This window comes from Molothrus ater, chromosome 17, assembly GCF_012460135.2.
Source record: "Molothrus ater isolate BHLD 08-10-18 breed brown headed cowbird chromosome 17, BPBGC_Mater_1.1, whole genome shotgun sequence".
NCBI lineage: Eukaryota > Metazoa > Chordata > Aves > Passeriformes > Icteridae > Molothrus > Molothrus ater.
Window position 1 is genome coordinate 2,058,935 of NC_050494.2, and position 20,087 is coordinate 2,079,021.

Below are 20,087 nucleotides of genomic sequence, written 5' to 3' on the forward strand. Positions count from 1 at the left end.
GTGTCACTGTTAGCCTGGAAATCACCATCACAGCAGCTGGGAGCCACTCCAACCCCTTCCCGTGGCTGCCAGGCAGGACAGGCTCCTCCCCGGGCAGCACTGGGACAGGATTGCCCTCTGAACAGGAGGGACAGGGCTGAAATCGTGTGAAACCCAAGGCACTGTGACCTGTCTGCTCCAGCTCCAGCAGAACCCCCAGCTGTGCAGAGACCAGCTTGGTTCCCACCTTCCAGAGCCACAGGGATGTTTGGGATCCTGATGTGCTGCACACACAGGCTCTGGGACTGACCCAGGGGCTGTGCAAGGTGTTCTGTGATGCACATGGAGGTGCTGCTCTTCCCCAGCCCCTTCCAGCAGCAAGCACAGGTGTCCCCATCCCAAGGGCAGCACCACCAGGGTGTCCACAACTCCTGGAGGTCCCCAAGCCTGGCACAGGGGTTGTGCTGCTACCACAGGGCCTGGTGTCCCCTGCCTGGTGGCCCCAGCCCCTGCCCTGGCACTGCCTGGCTTTGGGGTTTTGGCTCTCTGGGCCCCAAGTCTGAGCAGCCTGGTCCAAGGTGGGGACAGCTGGTGCCATTGCACCCTTTCAGAATAAAGCAGGGACAGCCAGAGTGAAAGGCAGGAGAGCAGGAAGGCTTCAAGGAACACCCTGCTTCCACCTCCTGATTGCAGCATTGCCTCTGCTTTGCTGGCCTTTAGCAATGCAACATTCCTACTGCCTCGGGTTCAAAATGCAGCTGTTCATAACTGAGGGCTGATTGTTTGCATGTGCTGCCTCTGCACCACATTTGTGGGGCCACTTCTGAGCCTGGACCTGAAGAGCAAATGTGCATTTGAGCATCTGTGCTTTAATTCCTGCCTGGTATTGCTAATGATGAGTGGCTGCCTGCCTGCCCTGGTGCAGCCCCTGTGGACCCTGTCCCCCCTGTCTGCTGTTCCCAGCCCAGCCTGCCCCAGGCACTGACAGGGCAGTGTGGGATGTTCCAGCTTTGCTGAGCCCCCAAACATGGAGTTCCCTTTCCTACACTCCTACCCTGGCAGGCTGAGCCTGCCAAAAAGCCACAATATTTGGGGGTTGCATCCAAGACTTCCCAAAACCCCAGTCCTGCTCCTTCCTTGTGCTCTCCTGCACAGAGATTCCCCACAGGACACAAAATCTTTGGTTGCTTCTCTCTCCTCTGTTAGAGGGGAGAACAGCATCACACCCACCTCACCCTTCACCAGGGGAGCCCCATTTTGGCTCCTCAGGGGATGGATTTTTGTGGGAAATGGATTTGTAGAAAATTCTTCAAACTTGACAGAAGTAGCTAAAGCTGATAGGCCAAGGAACACTTACAGTGTATTGTAATTAAGAAATAGTAAAATTCTGATTGCAATGACATAAATTATAAATATCTCACTCTTCTCATGAGACTAAGAAGAAAATCAAAGTTTTAAAAATGCCTCTCAGTTGCTCCATCTCTAGGTCAGAAAAGGGCATAATCCAACCAATGTGTAAGAGTGTCGGGGGGTGATGGTCAGGACAGACGGACACGAGAGATCTCTGCAGCCAGGGCTGGAACTTGGGGGTTACTGCAAAGGGCCTGGGGGCAGGGCCCTGCTGGGAGCTGCCAAACACAGCCCAGAGCAGACCCCAAAGAAGAGAGGGGGAGAGAGGATGAGAGGGAAAGAGAGTAAAAGGGTAAGGGAGTAAAAAAGGTAAGAGAGTAAAAAGGGTAAGGGAGCAAGGTTCCCATTACAATACAATAAATCTTCTTCTGTGTTGAATATTCTCATTCTCACTAACCAATCTAGTGCAAGATACAAATCCCACAGCATTTCCATAGAGCCTATAAGAATCATTACATCACCATCCTGTGTTACATTTTAAACCCTACAAACTCCTCTTTGGGCCCCTTCTGCCCAGCCAGTGGGGTCTGCTCTGAGCCTTGGGCCTGTCTGCAAGCAGAGGGTGTTGTTCCATCAAAAGGGGATCACCTTCAGTGACCACACCATTGTTTTCCTGTTGTTCAGTAACTGGGGGATCTCAAAGCTTGCTTTCATTTCAATCTCACTTATAGTTTCTATATTCTCAAAATCTTTTGCCAGGTAATCATATTGATAAGGCTTTCCTGTTTCATCTTCCCCAACACAATGTTTTCCCTTCTGAGCTCCCAGCCCCTTGGGGTCCCAGCCTGCCCAGGGTGCCCACACAGGCAGCAGTGCCAGGGCTCACCTGCTCCAAATCCCAGCATCTGAAATTCCAGGGCAGGGCCATGGCAGGAGACTGCCCCATGGCCACAGGCAGAGAGGGGGGTGGCAGCCTGGGCAATGCCCAGCAAAGGGCTCTGTGCCCAGCTGCCAGGGCACAGCTCCACCTTCCCTGGACCCTCCATCCCTGGCACCATCTGAAGCCAGGCCTCACACAGCCCTGCACACACTGCAAGTCTGAGCTTCTCTGTGAGGATGTGGCTCCACAATAAATCTCCTCTAGCTCCAACCCCTGCCACTCCATTAACCTGACACTGAGGCTGGAAATAATCTGCCTGCTAAATCCAATCTTAAAAAAAAAAAAAAAAAGTTAGACTTGGTCTGAGTCTGGCTCGTTGTATTTTCCCTTTCACACTTACAGATTAAAAGAGCCAGATACATTTGTTTTATTACTTTAAAACCAATTCCTGACAGGCAGAGTTTTCCTAAAAACTCTGGGAAAAAATAGCCAAAGGACAGGACTTTCAAAGGAATCTAACTGAGTTCAATTCTCAACCTTTGGCAAGTGGTGCTCCAACTTACACCCCTGTATCAGCCCTTGTTTAATGCTCTGTATTTTAATTTATTTTTGCAGTGGCACCTGGAAGAGGGTCCCAAAGGAACCTGGTGCAGATGAGGAGAAATGGAGGCTTTTCCCAGCTCTTGGGTCACTCTGGGTACCCAGCTTAAACCTCAAGGACTCATTTCACAGAAATCCTGAATATCAGCACCAAGCCCAGCTGGAGGCTGCTCCAGGGTGGCCCCAGTGTCCCCTGGAATCTCCATCCTGAATGTGGCCAGGGCTCACTAGAATCTCCATCCTGGATGTGGCCAGGGCTCACTGGAATCTCCATCCTGGATGTGGCCAGTGCTCACTGGAATCTCCATCCTGAATGTGAGCAGTGTCCAGGGGATCTCCATCCTGAATGTGAGCAGTGCTCACTGAAATCTCCATTCCTCCACCCTGAAAGTAGTCAGTGTCTCCTGGAATCTCCATCCTGAGTGTGGGCAGTGCCCAGGGGATCTCCATGCTGGACATGCTGGCAGTGCCTGGGGCTGTGCAGGACCTTCAGAGAGGCTGCACACTGTGGGGTATCTGCAGCCAGGTGGCCCTGGGTGGCCTTGCTGCCCTGAGGACACACCAGACCTGCTGTGAGCCCTCCTGTCCCTGGGGATTCAGCACTGTCACAGCAGTGACTCCACATGGGTGACTCCTGGAGCTGCATTCCCTTGTTGCAGAGCCAGCCTGCCCTGGCACCTCTTTCCCCCAGCCCAGGCCATGCCATGGGGACACTCTTGGTCCCTCTATGCTGCTTCCCCTCTACAGGATGCCCTCCCACTTTTCCATCCTCATCTGTTGGAGTCTGGGCCAGTTCCCAACCCATTTTCTACCCACCCATGGCCCTCCTTTGCTGCAGACCTCTGAGAAATTCCCCTGGTCCCTGGGCAGAGGCTGAGCCCCTCTCCCCATGCTTGGAGCCACCATGCAGCCTGCAGTGCTCACCTGGAGGCCAGGATGCTGCAGGACTGTGTCCAAAGCCCTCCTGAAGGTAGGGCAGACACCATCCAGTCACTTTGGCACAGAAGAGAAGTAGCTTGGTCAAGTTTGGCCACCCCATTTCCAGGTGAGGAATGTTCCCTTCCTCAGAACCAGACACAGCACTCACATCAAACACACCCCTGGCTCTGCTTTCCCACCCCAGCACTGCAGAGCTTCACTGCTGCCACCCCCAGCCCCAAACCAGCAAAGCCCAAAGCTCCCCAGGGACTGGTCAGCCCAGCCAGGTGTTATTTACATGAGCCTGAAGCTCTGGCCAGCTGTTTGCAGCTGCAAACCCCAATTCCATCAGGGGCTGAGCTCCTTCAGCCTGTGGAGGAGGGATGTGGGTTAAGCTGCCTCTGTGCCTGGGCTGGAACAGGCTGGGATTCAGGTGGGATGTGGGGAGGGTGGGGGTATAAAACTTTCTTTTCCCCCAAATTCCATGGGCTCTCAGCCACATGAGCCAGCTCTGCAGCTGCCAATGGACCCTCCCCATGTGGGTTTGATATTAAAAAAAAAGACCTGGATGAAGGTGAGGTGTGGGCAGGAAGGTACCAGCTGGATTTTGGAGAAGGAAATCTCCAAAGGCATCTCCCAAGATGAAGATTTTGCCTGCCATGGAGTTGGGGAGGGGGTTGGAAAAGGGGAATTTGTGCCTCTTCTGGGTCCCTGCTGCCCATTCCCACTTCACACCCTCCTTGTCTGGCTGCTGGGACCTTCCCCACACTCCCTGCAGCTGTGCTGTGGCACAGGGATCCCAGCAATCCCATATAAAACTGGACATGGGATGAGCAACTCCCACGCAGGTCATTCACTTAGGAATTCACTTAGGCTTTATAAAGCCTTGCCTAAGGGTAACACACCCTGCATTGCAGGGGCAGGGACAGAGCAGGAGCTCATCCCTTGTGTCAGAACCCAGCACATTCCTCTGGCTGACCTGAAGGACTCAAGACCCTGGCAGGGGGCGCAGAGACCTTGGCATGGAGTCAAAGACACCCATGCCTTTGATTTTAACCCATGGAAACAATTATCAACTTTGTGTGAGGATTTACAAGCCACAAGAGTTTGAATAGAATGATAGTGAATTTAGCACTGGGTAAAAATGTAGAATTTTGGGGTTTTAGAATGGGGGTTCAAGAAGCAAGATGGAGGAATCTGGGTGTGTTCTGTCTTTCTCCTTCTTCTTCTTAGCCTCCATCTTCTGCTGTGATGGTGGCACTTTTGCATTGGTTTATTAGAGTAGAGACAAACTGTCTAACATAGGTGACAGGTATTGGAAAATTATTGTAAATAAAGTACACCTAGTTTTTAGTATAAAAAGATAACACCGCCCTGAGGGCGGTCAGTGTGCCTGAACCTGACCTGTTGGACAGATCTCAGCAGGTCAAAAAGACAATGTATTAGATAAGAGCAAATAAACAACCTTGAGAACAGAGCCAAGGAATCCCATCTTCTTCTTTGGCTGGAGAAAAGAGACTTTCCAACACCTCGGGGTCATCTCAGAGACCCCGTCACCCTTGGAATTCCCGTGGCCCCAGGGCCACCTTGGGACACAGGGGGGCAGTGCCCACCAGCTTCTTGCTCTGCTGTGTCCACTGAGAGAATTAAAAATGAAACAAAGGCTCAGCTGGGAGCCAGAGCCACAGTGACTTGTGAGCCAAAAAAACAACAGCTCCTCTCTTCACTGCTGCAGTGCATTTTGTATTATGGAACAGGAAAGAAACTTCAGAAGGTGACAGGAAGTGGTACAATAAATCAGAACATCAGAGATTGTGGGGTTACTTTAACAATGACAGGCCTGGGCTGATGGGAGGTGGCACAGGGCCACCAGATGGCCAAGGCAGGGGCAGGCAGGGTGATGGCCACGCTGCTGGCAGGGCTGGGCAGGGGCCCTGGTGGCTCTGCAGATGGAGCTCACAGGGCCACCTGCCCACGCAGGCAGCAGGGATTTGGCAGCAGGGACAAGGCAAGGCTGGGGAATGCTCAGAGGGTTTGGGCCCCATCACTGGTGTCTCACAACCCCCTGGGCCCTGTGCACAGTGCTCTGCACTGTGCAGAGCCAGGAATCCCCTGCAGAAATCAGCCTCCCTTTCTCCTCTGTTGTGGGAACTCAGCACATCGTTCCCAATGTCCAGAGATGCCAGGAGAACCCTTGGGGGTCTTGGAAATCCTGGAATGTTGCCAAGAGTGTTTGGTGGCTTGATTTTGACCATCCACAGAAGTGACAGCAGTTTGAGGACATGAGAATCACTTTAGAGTGAAAGGTGTAAAAGGGACACGTTTAGAGGGTGAAAATATAAACTTTAAGGTTTTTGGTACAGGGGGGTTATGGAGACTAGATGGAGGGATCAGGGCATGTCTCGTCCTTCTTCTTTCTTCTTCTTGTCTTCCATCTCCTGTGGTGATGTTGGCATTTGGGGATTGGTTTATGGTGAAGGTGCACTTGCCAACATGGGTGAAAAGTATTGGAAAATAAAGGTAAATATTATGTACGTAGATTTTAGTATAAAAAAGACATGACCGCCCTGTGAGTAGTCACGAGTGCCCTTGGCTGCCTTGCAAATCAGACCTCTGTTGGGCAGACAGAAAATTTTGTAGATAAGAAACAATAAACAATCAGAAGACCGAAAAGCTGAAGAGTCCAGACTGTCCTTTGAAACGCGTGCCACCCAAGAACCACCCTACCCGTGTCGGGGCAGAGACAGACAGACGGACCCGATACTCTGTCCCACTTATCTGGCATTTCTTCTTAAACACAGCACTCACTTGGCACCACTTACTGGCCTCCTTCCTGCAGCAACTGGAAAAGGGCATTTTACCATGGCTGTTAATATTTCATACTCTATCCCTGCATTCCAGCAGGAAATGTGTGTCCAGGTGAGATCCAGCAGAGCCATCAGCTGGGGGCACAGTGGCCTCTCCAGCCACCCTGGAACATCCAGCAGGGCTGGCTCAGAGCAGATGGGTTTGTTTCTGTGGGTCACAAACACCCACACAGCACACACACACATTCCTGGGCATTCCAGGACATCCCAGTAAGCACTGCTGCCATCAGCAGGGGCATTTCCACAGCTCTGATTTCACCTTTCATCCCTCATCCCACAGCTGCCACAAGATGAGCTAGAAATGGAAAAAAGACAAAAGGCAACAAGGAATAATACCTGGACATGAATAAATGAAGGTGTAAAGGGGTTCTTCACCTCCAGCACCCCAGAGAACATCCAGGACAGAGCATCAGGATTATCCCTGTTTTCTGCAAGGGAAACTGAGCTCCAGACAGGAGAGGTCTGGGGTGGAGGGGGGTGTGCCCCCAGCCTCACCAAAGCCTCCAGAGATATTGCAGTGGCACTCCCAGTCCCAAATGCCCCCAAAGACACAAGGAGACTTAAGGACGAGATTGCCAGGAGTAAGATTGATTGATTGATTGATTGATTGATTGATTGATTGATTGATTCCTTCCTTCCTTCCTTCCTTCCTTCCTTCCTTCCTTCCTTCCTTCCTTCCTTCCTTCCTTCCTTCCTCCCTCCCTCCCTCCCTCCCTCCCTTCCTCAAATCACAGAATCACTTGAGGTGGAAGGGACTTTAAAGCCCATCCAGTGCCACCCCTGCCACGGCAGGGACACCTCCCACTGTCCCAGGTGCTCCCAGCCCTGTCCAGCCTGGCCTTGGGCACTGCCAGGGATCCAGGGGCAGCCACAGCTGCTCTGGGCACCTGTGCCAGGGCCTGCCCACCCTCAGAGGGAACAATTTCTTCCAAATATCCAATCTAAACCTATTTCCTTCCCTCTCGTTGCCTCCTGCCCTCCCTCCTGCCTGTGCCATCCCCAGGGACAGCACTGAGGCCACAGCACAGTGACCCAGGAGCAGCTGGGGACATCACCTGCACCCAGGCTGGGCTCTCCAGCACCCTGTGACCCCAGCCCTGCCACCTGAGCCTCCACACAGCCCTGGAGCCTGGCACCTGCCCAGGATTCCCCAGGGGTTCATCCCACAAGGGCACCTGTGTGCCACTGCCAGGTGAGAAGAGAACAGCAGGATTAACTGAGCTTTGCACCCCAGACATTCAGGGATCCCCTGGGCCATTTTTAGGGGTGGTGAGGATCACTCCAGGGTCCCAATGAGCTCCCACACCCCAGGACAGGCCGTGCCCAGCTGCACATGCCCGTGTTCCATGCTGGAGGGGGGATGGATGCCAGCAAACTCCTCTCCCTGCCTCTGGTTCAGCTTAAATATGTGACAGAAATGTCACATGCTGCTGTCCCTCTGCTGCCAAGGTGCAGGAATCCCTTAAAAATCCTGCTATCCACCCAGGAACAGCCCGAGGCTGGCACTGGAGTGCTGATAGCTGTCCCCTCCCTGCTGTCAGTGCCTCCTTTCCCAGATTAGAGGGGAATTGAGAGCCAGGTGGTGCAAACCCCAGGGGCTCTGGGTGACTGAGGAACTGTCACAGCAGGAGAAGGGAGAGCAGAGAGCAAACCCAGCCCCTCTGTGTCCTGCAGGAGCTCTTTGTGTCACTGTGACAGCAGCAGCCTGGCTCTTCTGTCACAGACATCTTTTTTCTGAAAAATCCTTTCCTTGGGATTTTTCCTCCTGAGAAGCTGAGAGGCCTCAGGAACAAAATGCAAACAATGGTTATCTGCTGCTGTGGAATGCAACAGGTGCATCTGATGAAATCCTTTCTTCTATTCTTTTAGTATAGTTTTAATATTATATATATAATAATATAATAAATCAAACCTTCTGAAACATGGAGTCAAATCCTCATCTCTCCCCTCATCCTGGGACCCCTGTGAGCACTGTCACACTCTTCTGTCCCTCTCATCATGTTTGCTCACAGGAGGGGAGATGGGAATTTCTATTGTGGGATTTCTACCCTGGGGTTTTCTGTCCTGCCCACATCTCCACCCAGAACACCATCACAGGTTTTTCCAGCTTGGAGCTTTGACATCCTGCAGGGATCTCCAGCACACAGCACAGGGACAAAGCTGGTCCCTGCCAGGTTTGGGGCAAATTTGGCAGTTGGGGTGTTGGAAAAAGCACCAGGAACCTGGATGGATGGTCCAGCCTGTGGAGCTCCAGTGTGAGTGGGGTGCACCTTGTCCAGGTGTTTTTAACCATCTCAGGTACTCTTGTGCAGGCCAAAGCCCAGCCCTGACCTCACTGCTTTTTGGAGGTTCCCCTTGCTTCTTTCATCCCAAACCTTTCATGCCCAAACATCTTTCTTGCCACTTGCAAGGGAGCAGCACAGAAAATTTTTGGAACTTGATGGGAACAAAACTCTGAGTAGGGTCTGTTGTGACAGCACACAGGGGAATGGTTTTGAACTGAAAGAGGGCCAGTTTGGGGAAGAAATTGTTCCCTGTGAGGGTGGGCAGGCCCTGGCACAGGTGCCTGTGGATCCCTGGCAGTGCCCAAGGCCAGGCTGGACAGGGCTGGGAGCACCTGGGACAGTGGAAGGTGTCCCTGCCCATAAGATGATTTTTCAGGTCCCTTCCAACCCAAACCATTCTGTTTCTAAGAGCTTGAAGGCTGAATCAGCAGCATTACATGGGAAGACAAAAATCCACCACAGGAGTGATTTGCACTTTCTTGCAAGCAGCCAGGAAGTTTTAGGGAAGGTCTGGGCAGTGAACATTGCCCAGCACACACAGATTGTCCTGGCTGTGCCACAGGGAGGATCTCACTTTGGGCAGCCATCAGGCTTGCCTGGGCTCTGAGGGCTTTAGGAGAATCACAGGATCACAGAATGCTTGGGTTGGAAGGGACCTGAAAAATCATCCAGTGCCACCCCTGCCATGGCAGGGACACCTTCCCCTGTCCCAGGCTGCTCCAAGCCCTGTCCAGCCTGGCTTGGGCACTGCCAGGGATCCAGGGGCAGCCCCAGCTGCTCTGGGCACCCTGCTCTTGTTGTTTTCTTTTCCTTTAAGCTGAAAAAGGCAGTTTTGAGACAGGGGATTGCCCTGCCCAGCTCCATGGGCCACCCCCAGTGCCAGTCACGCCTCCCTGGGGAACCCTGAGCCATTTCCTAGCCAGTCCCCAAACATGAAAGCCCAGCTCTGAAGAGTTGGTTTAATAACCAACACAAACCCTGCACTCTTTTCAATAACTCCTGAGTCCCCAGCAAGTTCTGCACACAGAGCTGGAGGGCTCAGGAAGATCCTGCTCACTGCTGTGGGCTCCAATAAACACAATCAACTGGGAGGAAAGAAACCAATGCTTGGGTTTTCTGGGGAAAACAGCTTCAATCCTCCCAAACATGAGTGTTAAAGGACTGAGAAGTTATTAAAAAAGGGGGTAGACAAAGATGGCACAATTATTAGACTGGTTCTGCAGGCCCAGGGCTGTATTTTAGGGGAATATTTGCTGTGCTGAGAGCTGAGAAGGCTGGAAAGGTGGAGATGAGCTCAGCAGGAGCCAGACTGAAGCTGTGGGGTCCCTTTGCAAACCCTGCTCCCCCTGTAAGTGCAACCAAGCACATCCCAGCAGGGGAGGATCCTTTCCCTGCAGGCAGAGCAGGTCCTGGGCTCCCTCCAGTGCCATTCTGGGCTGTCCCCTCTGCTGTCCAACAAGGGGCTCCTTCCACAGAGCTCTGAATTTCTCCCAGCACTTCCCAGGGATCCATCATGGAATCATTAAGGTTGGAAAACACCTCTGAGATCATGAGGTGCAAGAATCCACCCAGCACCACCTAAACCCCATCCCCAAGTGCCACAGCCCCAGGTTTTTTGATCCCTTCCAGGGATGGTGACCCCACCCCTGCCCTGGGCAGCTGTGCCAATGCTCAACAACCCCTGCCATGAGGAAATTGTTCCTAACATCCAATCTGAGCCTCCTGTGGCCCTGCTTGAGGCCATCAGCACCCTGCCCATCCAGGGGCACTCCCTGAGCTCCTGGTCCTCTGGAGGTGGCACCAAGCCCCTGCTGGGGACCCCCTCAGGGTGGTGCTATCTTTTTATACTAAAAACTGGGTGTTCTTTATTTACAATAATTTTCCAATACCTGTCACCTGTGTTAGACAGTTTGTCTCTCCTCTAAAACAATGCAAAAGTGTCACCATCACAGCAGAAGATGGAGGCTAAGAAGAAGAAAGAAGGACAAGGCACACCCAGATTCCTCCATCTTGGCTTCTGAACCCCCATTCTAAAAAACCCTAAATTCTATTTTTCTACCTTGTGATAAATTCCCTATCATTCTACTTAAACTCTCATGGCTTGTAAATCCTCATGTCAAGTTGGGAATTGTTTCCATGGGTTAAAATCAAAGGCACAGGTGTTTTTGACTGCGTGCCAAGGTCTCTGAGCCCCCAGGCAGGGGCTGGAGCCCTCCAGGGCACCAGAGGGATGTCCTGGGCTCTGTCTGTCTGTCCGTGCTGCAGAGGGGGAGCTGCTCCCACCCTGCTGCCCATGGCCAGCCCCACCAGGCTCTGCCAGCACCGGGGCAGGGCAGGGGAGAGCAGGGCAGGGCAGGGGAGAGCAGGGCAGGGCAGGGCAGGGCAGGGGAGAGCAGGGCAGGGCAGGGCAGGGCAGGGCAGGGCAGGGCAGAGCAGGGGAGAGCAGGGCAGGGCAGAGCAGGGCAGGGCAGGGCAGGGGAGAGCAGGGCAGGGGAGAGCAGGGCAGAGCAGGGCAGAGCAGGGCAGGGCAGGCAGAGCAGGGCAGGGCAGAGCAGGGCAGGGGAGAGCAGGGCAGAGCAGAGCAGGGGAGAGAAGGGGAGAGCAGTTCAGGGCAGGGCAGGGCAGGGCAGAGCAGTTCAGTTCAGGGCAGGGCAGGGCAGGGCAGAGCAGGGCAGGGCACGTGTCCTGCAGGGTGCCAGCAATGATCCAGCTGCCCTGGCAGATGTGGCTCTGCAGGGGGGTGGCTCCAGCCCTGCCCACGCTGACGCACGGGGAGCAGCCTGGGCTGGCACTGGGCTGGTGCCACCTGTGCTGCTGCCTCTGTGCCAAGGGCAGGGGCAGCTCCTTGAACCCCTCTGCTCTGCAGTGATGGCCCTACAAACCTGGGGATACAAGTATATATTCCACAAAACCAAAAATATATATATCCCACAAAACCAAAAATATATATCCCACAAAACCAATATATATATATTCCTATCTATATCTATATCTATATCTATATTCCAATATATATATTTTCCACAAAACAAACAAAAATATATATTCCAGAAAGCCAAAATATATAAAATAAAGTATATGTATTCCACAAAATCAAAAAATATAAAATGAAAAATATATTCCACAAAACAAAAAAAAAAAAAATTCCAGAAAGCCAAAATATATAAAATAAAATATATATATTCCACAAAACCAATATATATATATTCCTATCTATATCTATATCTATATCTATATTCCAATATATACATTTTCCACAAAACAAACAAAAATATATATTCCACAAAACAAAAAAAAAAATATTCCAGAAAGCCAAAATATATAAAATAAAATATATGTATTCCACAAAACCAAAAAATATAAAATGAAAAATATATTCCACAAAACCAATATATATATTCTTTTCTATATCTATATCTATATTCCAATATATATATTCCACAAAACAAAAAAAAATATATTCCACAAAACAACAAAAAAAATTCCAGAAAGCCAAAATATATAAAATAAAGTATATGTTTTGTATATTCCACAAAACCAAAAAATATAAAATGAAAAATATATTCCACAAAACCAAAATATATAAAGTAAAAAATATATTTAACAAGACCAAAAAAATATTTCACAAAACCAAAAAATATATTCCACAAAACCAAAAAAAAAAAATTCCACAAAACCAAAAAATATATATATTCCACAAAACCAAAAAATATGTTCCACACAATCAAAATATATAAAGTAAAAAATAAAAAAATATGTATTTCACAAAACAAAAAATGTGTTTCACAAAACAAAAAATACATATACTTCACAAAACCAAATTCTATATATATTTCACAAAACCAAAAAATAAAATAGCATAATTTAACATTAAAAAAATTTAAATCAATACAAAAACTTTTTTATATATCTAGCAAGCTATGAAACCACTAAAAACCGAAACACACCTCTATATAAAGTACATATTAAAACCAAAAATCCCCTAAAAGCCTCTCTTTTTCTTCCAACTAACAAAATAAACCACACAACCAAACCCAGCTCCTATCTCAACCAAACCAAACAACCCTAACAAAAAAGACCAAATCTCCTTCCCAAAGTGCTTGCTGGCATCACCAACCAGACAGAAAAAAAACCCCAAAAAACCACAAAACCAAGCCCTTTCCAAAAAAAAAAAAAAAAAAAACAAAAAAAACAACAAAACAAAAAAACCCCATCCCACAAACATCTAAAAAACCCCATAAAAACATCATCATCAATTAAAAAAACCCCAAATTAAAAAAAAAACCCCAACATAATTTTAAAATTAAAATCCTCTTACAAACTATAAAAACCCTCTTTTTCCCAATTACATATGAAACCATAAAAAATTTAAAAATAGCGAATTAATATTAAATAAAAACCTCTCTACTAAAATAAACAAGTATGAAAAGAATTATAATCCCACTAAAATAAAAATGAAAAAATAAAAGCTGGTCAGCCCTGGCTGATGCAGTGCTGTGCCCAAACACTGGGGACAGAAGTGGCTCCCCCCAGTTCTCCTTCAGCTCTCCCCCCCACTCTGCCAAGAGCCTTCTTTTTGAATTTTTAATTAAAACAGGTCATTTCAAACTGCAGAAATCCTGCCAATGCTCTGAAAAGCTGGCTCTGCTTTAAATTTCTGAAATCCCCTGTAACAGAGCCATAAATAATCAATAGCTGTTTAAATAAGTATTTAATCAGCTGCTAAAGGTACAATAGTCACAAAGTCTATCGGGTCAGCGCTCGGTTTATGGCTGTGGCTCGTTACCATCTGCTCTATGTATTATTTATGCCTGTAGAAGATTAAAAATCTATTCATTAGAGCATTAAATCCTCCCTAATAAGTGTGATAAAGGATTGACCTAGAGCTGGACAGTGAGAGCTCCTGCTCCTCCCCCTGCCTGGTGTCCACACAGCTGGGGCTCCCCCAAAAGCTGCACAGAATTCCCAGAATGACCAGGTTGGGAGAGACCTCCAAGATCATCAAATTCAACCCAGCCCCAAGCCCTCAACTCAACCCTGGCACCCAGTGCCACATCCAGGCTTTGTTAAACACACCCAGGCATGGGGATTCCACCACCTCCCTGGGCAGCCATTCCAGAATTTTATCACCTTTCTATACAAACTTTTTCCCAATATCCAACCAATCCAAGGGTGAACTTCGACTGTTTCCTCCAATGTTTACAACTGCTCAGCACTACAAAGTTATTCAAGCCCCTAAGTTCTTGTTCACTTATGCTTGCTTAGCCAAGAGTCTAGATGTTCCCAGACAGAAGATAAATAATTTTAATAATTCTAGTTAAAATCTTTAATAAAAGTGGGTGCTAATTGATGGAAAACTGTGGGCCATGAAGCTCAGTCACACAAATGTAAAGAGTAATCACTATGCATGATCAGTCATTATTTACTCATCTGAAATCAATGGGTTTTTTTCAGAGTGATTTCCTTGTGTTCCCTGTATTTCCCTTGGCACAGCTGGACACTGTGTCACAGAATTCCCAGAATGACCAGGTTGGGAGAGACCTTCAAGATCCTCGAGTCCAACCCAACTCCAAGCCCTCAGCTCAACCCTGACACCCAGTGCCACATCCAGGCTTTGTTAAACACCCCCAGGGATGGGGACTCCACCACCTCCCTGGGCAGCCATGCCAGAACTTTCTCACTCTTTCCATGAAAAACTTTTTCCCAATCTCCAGCCTGTATTTCCCTTGTGCAGCTCGAGGCTGTGTGCTCTGGTTGTGTCAGTGCTGCTGGAGAAAGAGCCCAGGGCCAGCTGAGCACAGGCACCTTTCAGGAGCTGTGAGAGTGATGGGGGCAGCCCTGAGTCTCCTTTTCTCCAGGCTGAGCACCCCCAGCTCCCTCAGGGCTTCCTCACTCACAGGGTTTGTGTTCCCAGCCCCTCTCCACCCTCATTTCCCCCTCTGGATGTGCTCCAGTCCCTCAAGGTCCTTCCCAACCCGAGGGGCCAGAGCTGGGCACAGCACTCGAGGTGTGCCCTGACCTCACAGGGCTGGGGTCACCCTAGAGCTGCTCCTCTGCACCCCCCTTTGGAGACAGTTTTACCCCAAAGAATCATGGAATAGTTTGGGTTGGAGGGGACCTTCAAGAATTGTTCCACCCTCTTCCACACCTTCCACAGTCCCAGGCTGCTCCAAGCCCTGTCCAACCCAGCCTTGAATACTCCCAGGGATGGGGCAGTTACCATCTCCATCTGCTTGACAAGGCTGAGATTTTGTCTTTGAAAGCATTTTCTTCATGAAAATATATTTTAAATTAGGGCACTTTTCTCCTAGAAGCCCTCCCTCCTTTGATTGCAGAATATGCAACAAGTGGAGTTTTCAGGAGTCTCTGCTTCCAATCATCTCAGAAATCTCCTGTGAACAGACCAACATTCTTTTTGATGGCAGCAAAATAAATTTAAAGGTCAATTGAATCAGATAAGCCCAGTCTGGCAGCCCTTTCAGATGCAGAATTCCATGGACAACATTTAGGTTCTGTTCAAGAACAGAAACAAAATTCTTTGGAGGAAAAAAAATCTTCAAAAGAAAAGGGAAAAAAAAAAAAAAAGAGGAAGAAAATGAAAAGGAAACAGCAATTAAATAGAATGTCATCCATAATCCCACCAGTGCAAAACCTGATGATTACCTACCAGGCACTGGACAATGCTACATGCACTAATCTAATTAAAGGCCTTTTTTACAGGCAGCTGAAGCCAGCTCATTAGTGTGTTACTGAGATGCTCATTAATGGCTGGCCATGACTAATTTCTTGAGAATTATTCTTTAATTCTTTATCATTCCCAGCCTAACAGAAAAACAGAATGTTTCCATGCCCCCCTCCCACTCACAGGGGTTCTGATAATGTTCCTTAATGAACACCCCCCACCAGCCCAATTGTTGTTTTAACAGCAAATGATTGATTTATTTGTGGGGAAAACCAAGGTTTTGGGAAGTTTCTCAGCTGGTAATGAGTGGCCTCGCTGCTGCTGCTGCTTTCAGCATCCCCTGCCCCCATCCATGAGCCCAGGGCTCTCTCCTCACACTCACACAAACCCCTCTGGCCATGGCCAGGAGCTCTGCCAGGCTCCAGGGCTGGGCCACATCCCCCTTCCCAGGCCAGGTTCCTGTGGGAAGGACATGTGGATCTCTCACCACAGGGAAATGCTGAACTAGAAGGAAAATCTCATTTTCGTGCTGCTAATTAATTTAATTTAACCCCCTCCAGGGCCATGGAGCTGCCAAACAGGAGCTGCTGGAGGTGGAGCTTCACTGCTGGAATGCCCTTTTTGAGCTCCACCAGTGTCTGAAATCATTATGGTTGAAAAAGACCTCCAGGATGATCCAAGCCCAACCATTAACCTCATCTCCTAAGCAGAGGTGCTGCACTGTGCTGCCAGAGCTGCTGGAGCTGCCAGAGCTGCCCTTCCCAGCCAAACTGGTCCTGCTCATCCCCCAGGTCACCTCTGCCAAGCCAGGAGGACACCATGGCTGCTCCTTCTGAGTGACTGAGCACAAATCAGGGATTTCCTGTCCCTGGGGATTTCAGCACAGCCCCACCCATCAGGAGACCTGGCAAAATCCTGAGCTGAGGACAGCAGGACAGTCCCCAGCCAGATCAAAGGGGTCCCAGAGACCTAGAGCAAACTGAGCCTTCAAAATGCCTGCCCACATTCTCCTGCAGAGAAAACCATTAAAAAAAAGGTTTTCCTCCTGTGAAAAATGTGTGTATTTTATGATTGGCTTTTTGCAAATATTCAAATGAATATTATATGTGTTGTGTTAGAAAGTGATGCTGTATTAATTCTCTTAAGTAGTGTGTTAAATATAGTTTTAGGTTATAAAAATGTTAAAATAGAAACCATGCTATGTAGGATACTTTTTTAAAGAAAGGACTTGCAGAGAAATAGCAGCCACAGGACACCTGAATCTTTCAGAAAAAGAGAACTTATTGCCCTCTTATCAGAAGAAATGAACTTCTTCCTGCCTCAAGGCTCTGTCAGGATTCAGAGGAAGAAGGTGAGGATGACCAGACAGAATCCTGTGTTTGAATGGGATTTATGAATAAATTGAATATGAATATGCAACAGGCTGTTGTTTTTAAGGGTTAATGCTCTGTTAACGTGAGTCCTTTGTCAGGCTTGTGCTGCCCAGAAAAAGGTACCTGGACTGTCCATAACTCTTTGTTTCTATTGTCTCACATTGTCCTAATCCAAATTGTCCAAATTATTATTACTCTAATTGTATTACTATTTTTTATAACCATTTAATTACTATTAAACTTTTTAAATTTTAAAAACAAGTGGTTGGTGTTTTTCACGCCTCCCTCCTGCTGAAGGTCCTCCTGTCATGGGCACCTCCAAAGTCACACAGCTGCTCCCAGAGATTGGGCTCGTGGTGTCCCCCCTGCAGGGAACTGCTCCTGCTGGTGATGATGATGATGATGAGGAGGAGTGTGGAGAGCTGGCTGGGGGAGCAGCTGGTGCTGCACCCAGGGCTGGGGCTGCAGGACCCTGCTGGATCTGCTCTGGGATGGAAGCAAAGCCAAAGAGCCCAGGGCTTGTTCCTGTGTGATGATGATGAACCCCCAGGGAATCTGTGATTGACCCTCCTGGATAAGCCCTGAGCAGCCAACCCAAACTCATCTCCTCTGCTGAGTGCTCATCTGCAGTGCTCAATGAGCTGCTGTGAGCTGTGCCCTGCACACCAACACAGGACAGGGGTCAGGAGCCTCAGGAGCCTCACTGAGAACCTTCACCAGCTGAGGGTTTTGCCACGCTCCTTTCCTCTCTCTGAGTTAATTACCAGCTGATTGCCTTTCACAATCATTGCAGACACTTCCAATATGCAGAATGACATGAACAATTAAGACACAAATCTCTGTGGAGTGGCTGGGATGTGGCTCCCACTTCATTTCTGGTTGGATTTGCTGAGGTTTGGTTGTTAAAATTCCACCTCTGAGGCTCCCCAGAGATTGGGGAGGCTCCTTCTCTCCAGGGAAAGCATCTCAGGTGGGACAGGGAGACCTGGGCTGCTCCAGGGCCCAACTGTAGCCAGGCCTGTGGTGGGAGCTGTGGGAATCAGAGGCTTTTGGGAAAGCTGCAAAAGGCAGGACTCAAAGACAGCAGAACTGTGATTAGAGCTAAGCAGCAGACATGAGATTGGTCAGCAGAAAAATTATGTAAGAAGTAGAAAAGGACAAATAGAACAAGGGTCTGTGTATTAACAGCTGTCTAGAAAAACTCCCTAAACTATAGAAAAGTTTATCTAGTGAGATATTAGGAAGTTTGAAGCTTAATAATGGAGCTCTATGCATTGTGCTTTAAGGCTTACAAGCAGGTATTGTATTTGAAATAAGCAAGCATTGTTTAACCAAAGGTACCTGTGCTTATGGTGCTTGGATAGAACTACTGTAAATGGGCTTTTGCTTTGTGGAATTGGTCAGAAAACTTATAAAGTGAGTTGTAACATTAAGTTCTGTGTCTGCTGCCTGGGATGTGAGCTGGTGGCATCTTCCCATTGTCATAACCATGTAATGAGACTGATGCTGGAAAATAAAACAGCTCAAGGCACATTCCAGCAGTCCTGGCCTGTTGGTGATTTGTACAGAGACCCCTGGCTGGTGATAAAAGCCATTCCTCCTCCTTGTGAAAAAGATCAAACCCTGCTCCCCATCCACTGGCCTTGGCCCCTCCAGCTGTCCATGGATGCCAGGACTAAAGCCAGGCCTGGCTGTGCAGAGGGTGCTGGGGTTGGTCTGGGGATTTCCCTCCCATGGCAGAGATCAAAGCCCATCATGTGCTGCTCTCCTGCTCCATCAGTGCCAGGATGATGGGTCAGGCTGGGAGGGCTCCTGGCACTCTCTGCTGATGCTGCTTTCAGCCCTTCCCTCCCTGCCAGCCCTTCCTGGGGACAGCATTCAGCTCCCACAGAAGGGGCTGAACACACAGACCCCCTTTTAATAAAACAGCAAGATTAGTAGCCCATCATTGTTTGTTGATTATGGTCATTCTTTTCTGTAAATGAAGTTTAAAAGTCATCAACAGATTTGTCAGCTGTGACTTATGAGCCCTCCCTGGTGCAGGGGAGTGAAGCAGTGACAAATCCCCTCCACCAGCACCTCATCTGTTATGTGTGAGGAGTTGCCACGTTCCAATTACCAGGGACCCCTGGAACCCATGAACAAAGAGCTCCAGAAATGTCCTCACAGCTGCTGGACCATTCCTCAGGGCTGGCAGGGCCCTGCCAGGCTCAGGAACCAGGCCCATGTGGCTTTCTCAGTGCTAGCCAAGCCCTGAGCCCAGCTTTGGAGGTGATGGAGCTTGTGCCAGGCAGGAGCTGAGGGCTGGGGCACTGGGACATCCCCCATGCAGGGAACTGCTCCTGCTGGTGATGATGATGATGATGATGGGGAGGAGTGTGGAGAGCTGGCTGGGGGAGCAGCTGGTGCTGCACCCAGGGCTGGGGCTGCAGGACCCTGCTGGATCTGCTCTGGGATGGAGGTGCCTCCCCACAGACCATCCTGGGAAAGCCAAAATTCCACAGCAGGCTCTGTGGGGAGCCTGACACTCCTCACCCACACAGGATGCTTGTCACCCTGATTTTTTAAGATTTTCTAAGCCTTCTGATGTTTACATTCTTGTAATGAACTTTCTCACACACTTTCTGTAAATAACTTATTATTTTGCATTCTTTTATGAAGGAGGAGAAACTGGATGGACTGTTGGTTTGTCCAGTGTCATTGGAGAGGTGGCACTGTCACTTTTGGAAATCTATAAATGCTGGAGTCAGAAAATAAACTGAAACCAGCAGGGACATTTGTGTCAGGTTATTTCATGTCCTATAGTGACAGATGCTCAAATCCTCCCCACACCAGGCAGGGCCCCCTCCTGCTCCCACTCACATCAGGCCCCACACAGAGGGGCTGCTGCCCCTGAGTCCTGGCAGGAAGGGAAGGCAGAAGCTCCGCAGGTCCCTGCAGATCCATTCTCTAACCCAGCCCCAGTCTGGGGGTTCCACACGAAGCTGGAGCCTCCCAGGCCCTCCCAGTGCCACACATCACATCTCAAACTGCCTGGGTGCTGCCAGGGGACACTGCAGAGCTTCTTGTTAACACAACAGCTTATCAAATCAATCAGATCACATTAAATGGCAATTTGGTGCTCATCACACTCAGCTTCCTCAGGGAGGGGCC

The 20,087-nt window shown here is 49.2% G+C and overlaps 1 protein-coding gene across 4 annotated transcripts in view; it reads right to left on the reverse strand.

The window, feature by feature from the left end:
- Positions 1-20,087, reverse strand: part of RALY (RALY heterogeneous nuclear ribonucleoprotein) — a 147,937-nt gene that overhangs the window by 26,935 nt on the left and 100,915 nt on the right. The window lies entirely within an intron of this gene.